At 29.8% G+C, this 12,581-nt stretch overlaps 1 protein-coding gene across 2 annotated transcripts in view; it reads left to right on the top strand.

Annotated features, from left to right (window-relative positions):
- The window catches only part of LOC131040229 (S-type anion channel SLAH2), a 31,435-nt gene that overhangs the window by 3,349 nt on the left and 15,505 nt on the right, over positions 1–12,581 (top strand). The window contains exon 1 of one of the 2 annotated variants that reach the window (XM_057973118.2): positions 11,463–11,581. The exons of the other annotated variant lie outside the window; for it this stretch is intronic. The gene's annotated coding sequence lies outside the window, so the exon portion shown is untranslated. Of the gene's footprint in view, positions 1–11,462; positions 11,582–12,581 lie in introns of those variants that run through there. 2 annotated transcript variants of the gene reach the window in all.

Below are 12,581 nucleotides of genomic sequence, written 5' to 3'. Positions count from 1 at the left end.
GATGTGCAAATATATGGATGGAGTAAGTGATAAATGTTTAGAAATATGTGTAATTGATAAATAGATGATGTAAGACTTCCAACCTTATATAAATTATAATATTTGGCATTATATCTATATATCAAACTTAAAATTTAATAGAAAATGTCATTAATGCAAATTTCTATTAGAATATTTAATTAGTATTTTAATGGTCATTAGAGTATTTTTTGCTTTATTTAGTTTTCTATTTTTGGCTTCTATTTTTAGAAGTAGTTGTTTCTTTTTAGAAACATCACCGCTTGCAATTGCCTATTTAAATGACTCTTTGATTGAATAAAGATTACATCAATTATTGGAGCAATTAATTTTTCATGGCATCAGAGCCTTGATGACCTTGAAGGAATTTTTTTTTTGTGCTATACCTGGAAATATTTTTCGAGAATTTTTTTTAAAAAGATGTTTTTTTATGAAAAAATTCTTATTCACGAGTTAGGGTTTACCATTTTTTTCTAAAACAAAGTTTTATTGCAGGGTTTTGTGGGTTGGAATTTTAGTGTCGGATTTGAGGGTTTTTGGTTCAAAAAGTTTGAAGCATTCACATGCTGGGCGGATTTCGTTAAAACCCTGAGAACTTTTCCATCCTAGTTTTGTTTAGCGAGATTTTTTTCAGAAAGGGTTTTTATATTGTGTTTTTCCCTCTGCAAACAACACATTACTAGTTGTCTTTCACATGAGGGTTCTATTGGTTTTATTTTTTATGTTATATAATGTTTATTGGATACAATTATGATGTTTGTCAGAAAGAAATTGGAAATGAAATAGGGATTTCCATTTTCCAATTAAGTTGACAAGGATCTTAACAAGCATTTAGATCATTTTATTCATCCCTTAAGACTTAAACATAGCCCTCTCCTCTAAGATTGAATAAAAGAGTCTTGGGTTAAATGGTTTTTCATGAAGTTCATCAAAATTATATAGATATGGATATGTAAGTTGTTGATAAGGGTAATCTCATTAACAAAGGTCTTATAACACTTATTCTCAAGAGTAGGATTGAGGACCCAATTATTGGTTGGCATCTTATAAAATTTGTCAACGCCTCCTTTAATACTACAGTTAAAGTCATTCCTCTTCACATAAATATTTTAGTTCAATCCATTGCTAGACCTAAGAAAACTTTATTTTTAAGTGGTAGCTATATTCTTAATAACCCCATCTTTCCTTAGGAATGATAAAGTGGGCTAAACCAATTATAGAGTACTCTTTCTTAGTAAGAATTGTGTAATAAACCTTATGATTGCAAGCATTGGACCTTCATAGTTGAAATTATTAAATAAATTCAATTTGGGCTCTATCTAGTCTCTCACATCCTAATGATTATTAAGATCAAGGAGAATAGTTTCATAATTTTGGATAGTATTTTGGATAAATCCCAAATCTAGTATATCTAGTCTCTCACATTTATTTCTTGCTTTCTTAGATAAGTTAAATTTATGCTATTTACATCCTAGACAGTTTAAATCATTCTCCTCTAGTGGTATGCTCCTTCAATATTTCATATGCTGGAGCAATGGATTGTTGCATGGATATTAAGATCAAGGAGAATAGTGTATTAACATTAAACATTATTGTATTAAAAAAAAACCCTATTCGAACATTCTAATAAGATAAAATACCACATTATAGCATTGAAGATACCAAGGTCTTATTATTTTTAACATTAAACATTATTATGTAGAAAAACCCTATTTGAACATTCTAATAAGATAAAATACCACATTCAAACATCGAAGATACCAAGGTCTTGGTATTTAAAGATAATTTATTCAAAGAAGACTTAAGATAAGTCATCACTTGATCAACAAACACTTGGGCAGTAATCTTAATAGGGAAAGGGTTGGGGATTTAGCCACTCATGGAATCCCAAAATAAATTCCCTAGAAATCCTAGCTTTTGATATTTCTCTTTTCAATGGCAATCCATCTCATTGGTTTCATTTTTAACATGTGCTTGCATATGTTTGTCAATTTGTTTTTTCCCCCTAAAATTTTTACTCATCTACCCAATTTGACAAGAAATGAATATAAATTTATGGTTTCATAATAAGATAGTAAATACCATTTCATTAAGTACAAGCCAATAAGACATCACATAAACATATATATTTTTTCTATTTATTAAAAATATAAATATTAGAAGATGTTTTTGTAGATTACTCAAATTTTAAAAATTAAAAAGAATATGATTTGATTAGTCTATTTATTTAAATTAATTGATTATATCAATCACTATAGTTATCTTGCTAGAGTAGGGACTCTACATAAAATTCATAGGATTAACTAACTTATTAACATTAGCATCACATATCTTAGAAATAGAAGTTGAGAGTGATAAATACATATTGAAAATAAATGCTAATAGTTTTAAATAATAAATACAATTACATAGATTTTGGTTCAATACAGAATAAGAATTTGCTAGATGTCTCAAAGTGATTCATCATTGTTGCAAAAACTAAGGCTTCTTAATAAAATGGTTATAGTTTATAAAAAAAACCATTATTTTATGTGATTGTCATATTTGTGGTTGCAAAATTGATCCCACAAGTTATGATATGAACCACACCTATAAATTTAATCTTTGTTGAATTATATATTTACTCACTCAAGTTACCTCAAAGTTCTTAATTTGATCTTTTATATAAAAACTTGGTTGTGTGCTCAAGAGTCTACATATGATTGTGATAATTAATCCCTTTTATCAAATTGTAACATCAATGATTCAATGAATTTAGAAAAATATTAAGGATAAGTGTACATTCATGTCGTATCTCCTATAATGTTGATGTACTATTAATACCACTAGAGGATTCCTTTTACGAATATGCCATGTGCTTGCCAACTTCCATGCTATTAATAATTAATGGTTATTTCATAACTAATATATACTACACTAGACAACTAAAATTATATTGCATTTAGTTGTTGGATATTATACTTAAGAGCTAGATATTACATTTGGGGTTAACCCAAAATAGTGTGTCCCACTTTTTGACCAAAGTGGGACATTGAAATTAACATTTTTCACCAAATTTTCACTTTTTGACACTTATAACAACTAAATCGTTAAGTTTTTGAAGATGGTATAAAACATTTATTTTTGAAATTTTGTATTAGGTTATAATATATTTTTAATTTAAGAAACAATTTATAATTTTTTCATGTAACTTTTAATAATCTATTTTTTATAGTCAATAATATTTTCAAAAGTGACATTACTTTGATAAAGCATAACTTTATTTGTAAACAAGATTAAGTTATAATTTTTTAAATATAAATTTGTAAAACCAATATCTAGGTCACATATATTTTTTATTAAAAAAAATTGCATACTTTTTGTTTTATGAAATTTTAAAGTAAAATTAACTATGATTTAAACATAGGTTACTTTAAGGAAGCATAATACTTTTTTTTATAGATTTTTAAAGTGGTATTAACTATGATTTAAACATAGGTTACTTTAATAATGCATAACTTCTTTTGTATGCATCTAACTTAACTTTTTCTTTTTTTTAAATGAGTAATTCAATAGCTAGGGCATATATATTTTTCTAGTTATTTTCTTATTTTTAACGTGTATAAAACGAAGACCTTGATATTTAGTGAAAAACTTGCATTCACAAGAAATTAAAAAAAATTATAATAATAAATTAAATATATTTTTAAAATTACACTTTTGGAAAGCTTATACTAAGGGATGTATACTTACAAATTTCACAAATTTTAAATGACTTCATTATTTTTCCTAAAAGGTAAATAAAAAGTGGATTTTTGTTAACATTTTGATAGATGCAAAAGAGACTCCATTGTGGGTTCTATCCAAGGGGGTTTTATCTAACCCTCTTCAATTAAAATCCTTTAGATGGAACACATTAAAGGTTAAATAATTTTATTTTTTTTAAAATATGTGATTTCAGGTAAAAATTAGGATGTGCTAGAAGAGGAACACATTATTGTGGCAACAACCATTTAAGAGTTAAAATGGTCCTACCCTCAATAATTGGATATTGACTGAACATGTAATAGTTACCATGATTATGTGGAAGATATTGCCTCGACAACATTATATTCTCCTCTCCAATTATTTGTATGCATGAAATGCAATTTATGTAGAGATTAAATAATATAAATCCTATAAATCTTGATAATCATATAACAACATAAATATGTAATGCTATAAAGGAGTGAGAAATATGCTCTTGAAATCATAAGTAATGATAAGTAGCAATATATCCTCAATGTTTCCCTATGTAGGGATCACGAAAGGGTCATATAATATGATATCATGTAAGTATTAATAAATGTGAGATAGTAACATGGTAAGCATTAGGGAAAACATAATCATTAAGAACATTTTAGTGGGTTTCAATTGTTGACTTGGTGGTCAACACCTCCTTTGGGACTTGTGACATGACTTAATTGCCTCTTGTGGGTTAGGTTAAATTTGGCGTTTGTACGAGGAGTTGATAGTTCAAGCTTTTGGTGCAACAACAAAATATTCCAACAATTGGTATCAAAGCCTTGGGTTACAAGTTCAAGTCTCCCTTTAGTGGGCGTTGAAGGCTCAATTGATGCTAAGGGGGAGATTGTTGGCTTGGTGGTCAGTTACTCCTTGGGAACTCATGACATGGTTTAAGTACCTCCTATGGGTTGAGTTAAATCTGGTGTTTGTATCAGGCATTAATAGTTCAGACTTTTGGCGTAATGAAAAATGATTCCAACATCAATACAATATAATGTTTCATTTTTTAGCCTTTAGAGGTTGCAAAAATTACAATTTCTATAAATTTATCATGCATTTTTTTTCATTTATAGATAGAATATGAACAAGAATATAAAGAAAAAATCATATGTTATTTGTGGATTTTTTCATGTAGATCTTTTATTTTTAATACTTTTATTGATTAGAGCCATCCATTGGTACATCTAGATTTTCCTCGATAGTGAGTGCCCTCACGTCCTCCATATATAGTTTAGTAGGTAATAATCTAAAAATATAAAATGATCTCCTAGCAACAAACAAATTTCCTAAAAATAAGAGCATACTTCAAGAGCGTATGGAAAGTATCAATTATAATGATACTTAGGTCAATCTTCATAAACACACAAAAAAATAAAGAGATTCCTTGTTAGAAAATGCATCCAAGGAAGGTACATATAATCTCATAAATTTTAAAAAATCTCCAATCATAAATTATTTAATCACCATTAACAATATATATTTTAAGAATAAGAGTTAAAAATGTTAAGTATGCTAATTTAATTAAAGCTAAAATTCAAATTCAAATGCGCACTTAAACTCTTGGTTTGCTATGGAACATGACTCTATTAGGTGTTCTAAATTGATATGTCAATGTTGCAAAAATTCAAGGCTTGTTAAATGAATGTGTCAAAATATGTAAACTTCTATATTTTGGTCAAGGTTATTTATGTAATTGTTGATTGGAACCATGTCCATGGATATGATGTTAGGTAATTTCTATATGTTTTCTTTTAGATTACCTTGAAGGTTTTTATCTTATCTTTACATAAAAAACTTGGTTTATAATTTGTTCCTAAGAGTTTGCACATGACAAGGATAGTTCTTCCTTTAAGTTAAGCCCCTGGTAAGGATGTGGAGTCAATGATTTTGAACAAGATTAAGAACAATAAGCAATTGTGTCGTACTTCCTAGAATGTTGATGCAATGTTTTTAGATTAAATAATTCTATAAGGCTCCATTCAATGTGTTTTATTCATTTTTTATGTTTACTATATGTTCTAAATGAACTATTGTTAGTCTTTTTTACAAAAATAAAATGTTTTGTGTATCAAGTCAATGTGTAGAAAAGCTATGCAGAGACAAATAAGAGGGAACAATTTTGAATTTTAAAATATTAGGGGTCATTTATGCAAGTACAAAAGTGCCTTAGATCCCTACCCAAATGCAAATATGAGCCAAGATAGGAAATAAGAAAATCTACAAATACATTAGTTCTTGGGGATATATGTAGGGTGGAATAAATATGGTTTAAATGTTCCAACTGTAAGTTGAAATCATGCCACTTTTATTCTTTTCATTCCATAAAAAAGATAAATTAGTCATAATGAGTCTAAAATGAAGGGGTATACATGTTCCAATATCATACAAAAAAGTATCATGCATTGGCTAGTGTATGCCTTGAAGTGTGGAATCTTGCAAATGAGAGAAACAAGTCAAGCACACCAATGAAACATTATGTTAGAAGTTAGAAATCATAAAACAAGAAAATGAAACCAAACTCTAAGCATGTTTCATTGTCCTCTATCTCCAAGGATCCCTTAGACTCAAGGTGGCTCTCAGCTTGGAAGAGCACTTGATCTTGGGATGACTACTCAAAGAACGAGAGATATTGTATGATCTAAGATCTAAATGAATGCAACTAAGATCTTAGTGATATGATATGGATATGAAATTATGATATGGTGCAAAATGAGAGATTTAGTATGAGATTAAATTGCATGAACATGATATGGATATGATATGAGAGTAGCATGATATACCAAGACATGATCTATGCAAAACATGATTATTCTAAGATTATAATGCTATAAAAAATAATCTAAAATTCTATTCTATCAAAGAGAGGCAAGATGCTTAGTGTTATGAGACTATAATATGGATGCATAAAAACTTGGATCCTTAAAATGGAGGAAATGGGCTCTATGTATAGAAGAAATGATCAAATGGATGGTCAAGATTGAGTTGACTTAAGAAGGGTCAAGATTGAAAGTTATCAATCCATGTGATATTTTCAACCCAATTTCATGTTGACAAGTGTCACCATAAGGAGGCTTGAGAGGATGCTAAGTAAGCATTAGATCCTTATTAAGCTTTGAGGGTTAACCTTAAGAGGATGAACCATTGGATAAAGCTATTATCCAAGGATGAAGGCTATTGTCCAAGAGTTAAAACTCTTGTGCAAAGTTGAAAGACGGTCAAAGGGACAAACCATCATGGGTTAGTATGGTGGAGAGATGATGTCTTGTAAGGGCATTAAAGGCTCTTTGTAGACTTTGGAGGTTAACTTGTTGGAAGTATATAACCTTCAAATATTTTGTAAGAGCCTTACAAGTTTGGAAGACTCAACAAGTTAACTTGTTGAAAAAGGTTAGGTCTTCAACACATTTTGAAAACTTTCCCCAAATTTGGAGAAGTGACTCCCTCAATTTTAGGGATGTGACATGATTAGAGGAATTTAGGCTAGTTAAGTGGGATTTGAGGACTTCTAGAAGAATGATTAGGAGGTTAATGGAAAAAAGTAGGAAAATGCAAGTGGGATAACTATGAATTTTATTTAAAATAAAAAAAATTATTTCAACTAAAATGAATGTAACTTGCATTTGTAGGAAAGTGCAAGTGGAGGGGATTTTTATAAATAAATTTGATTACTTATATGCAAGAAGATGAATTTAATTAAATGTAAATTTAATTAAAATGTGGAAAGAGAATCTAATTAAATAAATAGATTTTATTCAATTAATGGAAGATAGGGGATTTAATCAAATGTTGTATTTAATTAATGGCTACATAGAAGAAAAGGGGATATTAAATAAACCTTAGTTTAACTAATAGGTGAATAAGTAATAATTAAACAAAATAAAATTCATTTAATTAGATGTGTCGGTTTTAGGTGTCTACAGCTAGTATATGCCTTTACAAAGTGCAAGCTTAAATTTCCAATATTGATAAATGCATTATATGTTTTTCACATTGGAATTCCAAGTCCATCAATTATGCCAATACTACTCATGCATATTCTAATAGGTTATCTTGAAATGTAAAACAAATTCTTTTTTCTTTGATACGAACTTTAAAAAATAAAGTATATTACATGATAGTAATAGTACATATAACAAATACAATTTTACATAAGATCCAAAAAGAGATTGAGTTTTTTAGTGTTATATTAGAAAAAATTTCAATTGTAACTTTTATCTACATAATTCTCCTTACAACTAGAAAGATTTCTATTTCTTAATAATTTTAATGTTATTTTCAAATTATTTGTCATCTTTTCTAAATTGTAATTTAAATTATTTATCTATTTATTAATAAAAAATAACAAATTCAATCAAATTGGTATTCGCTTTCCAGGTTTGTGCTTAGGCTTTCTAAGTGGTGCCATTTTGACTTGAAAATGTGATCTCGTATTCTCCTCTTTTTTTTAAATATGTTGTAGACGTCTAAAAATGGTCAACGCTTGCGGAGTCATACTTTAACATTTGCGCATTGCCTTATATTAGGGTTTTTGCATTGCATTAACATTTCTCCTATGATTCGCACTTGGTCTTTATCATTTGCGAGCATCGAGTCCTTCTTCTGCATTCTTCATTCGTCTCGCTTTCAAATTTGGTCTTGTCAATAACAATCTTCAGTCATGATTTTGGTCAATCTTATCCTATCACATCAATGTGCGTGCTCATTTGTCATATTTTGGACATCGTCAATCCTAATCGATGATGGAATTAGGGTTTTTGTCCTCTTATCAATCTTGTCATCTTGCGATCGATTTGTCATTGATCGTTGTCGTTATCAATCTTGTCATCTTGCGATTGATTTGTCATCGATCGTTGTTGTTTTCAATCTTGTCATCTTGCGATCGATTTGTCATCGACCGTGGTCGTTTTCAATCTTGTCATCTTGTGATCGATTTGTCATCGATCGTGGTCATTTTCAATCTTGTCATCTTGCGATCGATTTGTCATCGATCATTGTTGTTTTCAATCTTGTCATCTTGCGATCGATTTGTCATCGATCGTGGTCATTTTCAATCTTGTCATTTTGCAATCTATTTTATCATTGATCGTTGTCATTTTTGTCATTTTGCGATCGATTTGACATCGATCGTCGTCCTTCTCAATCATGTCAATTTCGATCAATTTGTCATTGTTCCTCGTTAATTGGCGCATTTATCAATCAAATCATTTATCAATTCAAAATCATGATTGAATCGACATCAAATCAATCTTACATCAAGACCTAATTGTCATCCTTGCATTTCTAATTTATCTTCTAGGGTTTCATGATTTATTCATTTAACCTTGTTTGTCATTTCCTCTCCATTTTTCTCTTTGGGATAAATGATTTATTTATTTATCCTAAGTCTTCTTGTCACAATTAAATGTTTATTTAATTGGCTAATTAATTCCCTCTCTTTGTGTGAATTAATTGATGAATGAAAAATTGTTAATTAATTCACTTAATTCCTAATTTCCTCATTTTCTAATTTTCCTAATTCCTAATTTCCTCATTTTCTAATTTCCTAATTTCAATTTCCACCTAATTAATTTCTCTCTAGTTTCTTCCTATTTTTGTGCTTCGGTGGAAGCATGAATTTCTCATGTGTCATACTTTTGGCATAGCAAGATGTCATAAGCTTCTAGTCTTCTAACCTTTGCATTGGCAATATGTCATAATTCATGACATAGAAGGTGTCATAACCTTCTTCCTTCAACTCAATTTTGCCATTTTGAAATCAATTGCCTCTAATATCAATTTCATGCTAATCTTGTCTTTTCTCCAATTTATCTATAAATTGGATGAATTTCTTCAATCAAAGTCCCTAGTCGAATCAATCACGCTTCTAGTACCCTTATGCTGTCATGCTATCTTGTCAATCTTGCTTTCACATTATACTTATGCACTTGAAGGTGAGATCCACAAAACAAAGCTATTTGAAGGAGACAGAAGGACAATGGAGCCACATGAAGGAGACATTTGCATTTGGTTTGCTTAGATTTCATTTTGAATGTCTTGTTTTCATGTTTTCATTGAATGTAATTAGGATTTGTCATTGCAATTGAGTTTTCGTGATTGAACTAGGCTAATGTTTATATTGCTTTGATGATTTCCACATTTCCTATCTACATATGTATCAAAATGTTCGTAAACAAAAACCATTTTTAAAACAATTTGACATGCAAATGACGGGTAAATGCATGAAATATGCCATGTTTCAGCTTTTGTCGAGGTGTTATTTTATTACTCCAAATAAAATAGAACCCTCGCCACTTGTCTCTAGATTCACTACTTTTATTTTTGCATCTAGGACTTTAATGGATTTGTATTCTTGATGTTTAGTATTTTAGAAGAATATTTATTTTACATATAATTCTCTTCTATTATAAGATAGCTCTCATTTTTCACATATATTTTTTAAATATAAATATACTAGTTATATTTAATCAATAGAAACTACATACTAATTCATAAAAGAGTAAAAAGTAAAAATGAATTAGATTTATATGTAAAAAGCAAAATCGGATGGGACAAAACTAGTATAACATAAAACTTGTATATCAGGTGACACGTGCTATGTGATTATGAGGATAGCAGAACTAAAAAGCCAACCATTAGGAAACCAAAGTTGGAGAGGAAAATTAGTAAAGATTATTCGATTATTTTAAGTGGGGATCCAAAAATGTTTACCTAGAAGTCTCAATAGTTATCGTACGAAAAGTTATACATGCGTTCCAAGTTCTGGGGAATGGATCTACATCTTGAACTGTTAGTGGGTATGCACGCCGTATTAGGTGTGCTGTAGGTATCTCACTGGGTCCCCATGATTTCCGGAAATAGGATATTTTTACTTGCTTATGAAGGCATAGGGCGTAAATTGATAATGCATTCAAATCTCCCTTATATTTTACCTTACAAACTTTAAGTTTTGATGGCGCATCGTCGTACATTGCTATTTTGTATTTTATAATTAACATTTAAAGAGGATTGATCATATGAATGGAAAGATTTCATATATATTATTAAAAAATCTGTAGAATTATTTGTATATACTAAATTAAAATTTATCTTAATATTTAGAGGGTAACTTTTAAAAAATAAAGAAATTCTTATCTGGCACGCAATGAGTATTGACCAAACTTTCCATGTAATTTGGGAGTGAAAAAGAAATGCTGAGCAGCCTGAGCCTATCGATGAGGATGATCACCGTTTAGTTAGGTATCAAGCTTTAAATAATTGAAGTGTGATTGTGTCAAACTCAATCCTTACATTGACTTTGACATAATAGATCTGCACTAATGACAGCTTTAACTGGAAACGCTTAAACCACTGAAATATTATAGTTGAAATCTCCAAATTCAAGAAAAATAACATGTGTTGCAACGGGAATGGCTGCCATTGCGAACTGCAAACTATGCTGTCCGTCATATGGCATTTTTGTGGCCCGTGGGAATTGACCGATACTTTATTGAGAAACAGTAGCTCTTGATTTAACGGACGAAATTTATTTGTACGGAAAATGATATTGGGCGGAAATTGTGATCCTTCATGTGACGTCAGCGGCGAATCGAACATTATCTGATTTAGAGTGAGTCATAAGATAAATTAAAAGGATTTAATGATTCCATTCGAGAAATATCCCTCCAAGTTTTCTGCTTTTAAGTGTCGAAGTTTATCTTCAGTTTTCTGCTGGGAAGGATTTGCAACTCCGGCTCATGTCTGGTGTTTGGAAACTTTGTAGAATTTCGCGATTAGGCTTTCCGATTCGAGTTTTTTGCAGGTATCTTTTTATAGTATACCGCAATTTTGGAGGCACTATCATGATTTTTTAATTTCGAATCGTTTTGGATCAATTGTCGTATATGCTTATGTGCGTTAATCTCTGTGATTGTCTGCTTTTGACTGCACTGAAAACTATGGCTTGCAGCTTTAACCCGTGCTTAAGCTCTTGCAAATTATTTTAGAGTGGTGATACTTTAACGCTTTTAGCTTCGAATTTGTGTATTTGAACATTGAAAAGTGCAGCTACGCGATTCATGTTGGATCGTATAGTCTCGAGTTTTTGTATTTTCTGTAGACGCCAAATATGTCTGATTAACATAGAGGAAGCCGCCGATTCTTTGAATGGGTAACATCGCTTATTTCGTCGACTGAAATGGTTTATTCTCTCTAAAATATAGGGTAACTGGAAATCTGTAGCAAACGTTTTACATCTGCAAGAAAAAAATCGATTTGCATAAACTATTTAGGCTAATTAAATAAATTGAAGTGATTCACTGAGATTAAAGAGTTTTTTTTTTATTGACAATAATAAATGTAGAAATTAAATAAATTTAAATCCTGGAGATGACAAAATGATGTTGGAAGATGAGGGATTCGGGTCCTCTCAGTATCAGATTTGTGGAATTTGATAAACATATGTTTCAAAAGTTTTAAATTGGTTCAGCTTTGTTCTAGTTTTATCTAGATGAGTGTTGGTTTGACTTTTGTGAGTTCAATTGTACCTGAATTGTAAGTTGTGAGATTAAGTCAATAAAATATGATTGTTAAGAATTTTTTATATTCTTTACTAAGTGAATTTATCTTAAAATTGATAGTGTTTAGGAATGATTTTTTTCTAGTACATCTATATTTAGTTCAATAATTTATTTATTTATTTTATATTATAAAATGAATTCATGAAGGGGGCTTTCTAAAATAGAGTGGATGCTGTTGAGTTTTTTATGAATTTTGGTAAGCTGATGGTCTCATGAAATTTGTAAAATTGGAGGAAGTTGGTG

Source organism: Cryptomeria japonica, chromosome 7 (assembly GCF_030272615.1).
Source record: "Cryptomeria japonica chromosome 7, Sugi_1.0, whole genome shotgun sequence".
Taxonomy (NCBI): domain Eukaryota; kingdom Viridiplantae; phylum Streptophyta; class Pinopsida; order Cupressales; family Cupressaceae; genus Cryptomeria; species Cryptomeria japonica.
The sequence above is the reverse complement of the archived record's forward strand: the minus strand, read 5'-3'. Positions and strand labels throughout refer to the sequence as shown.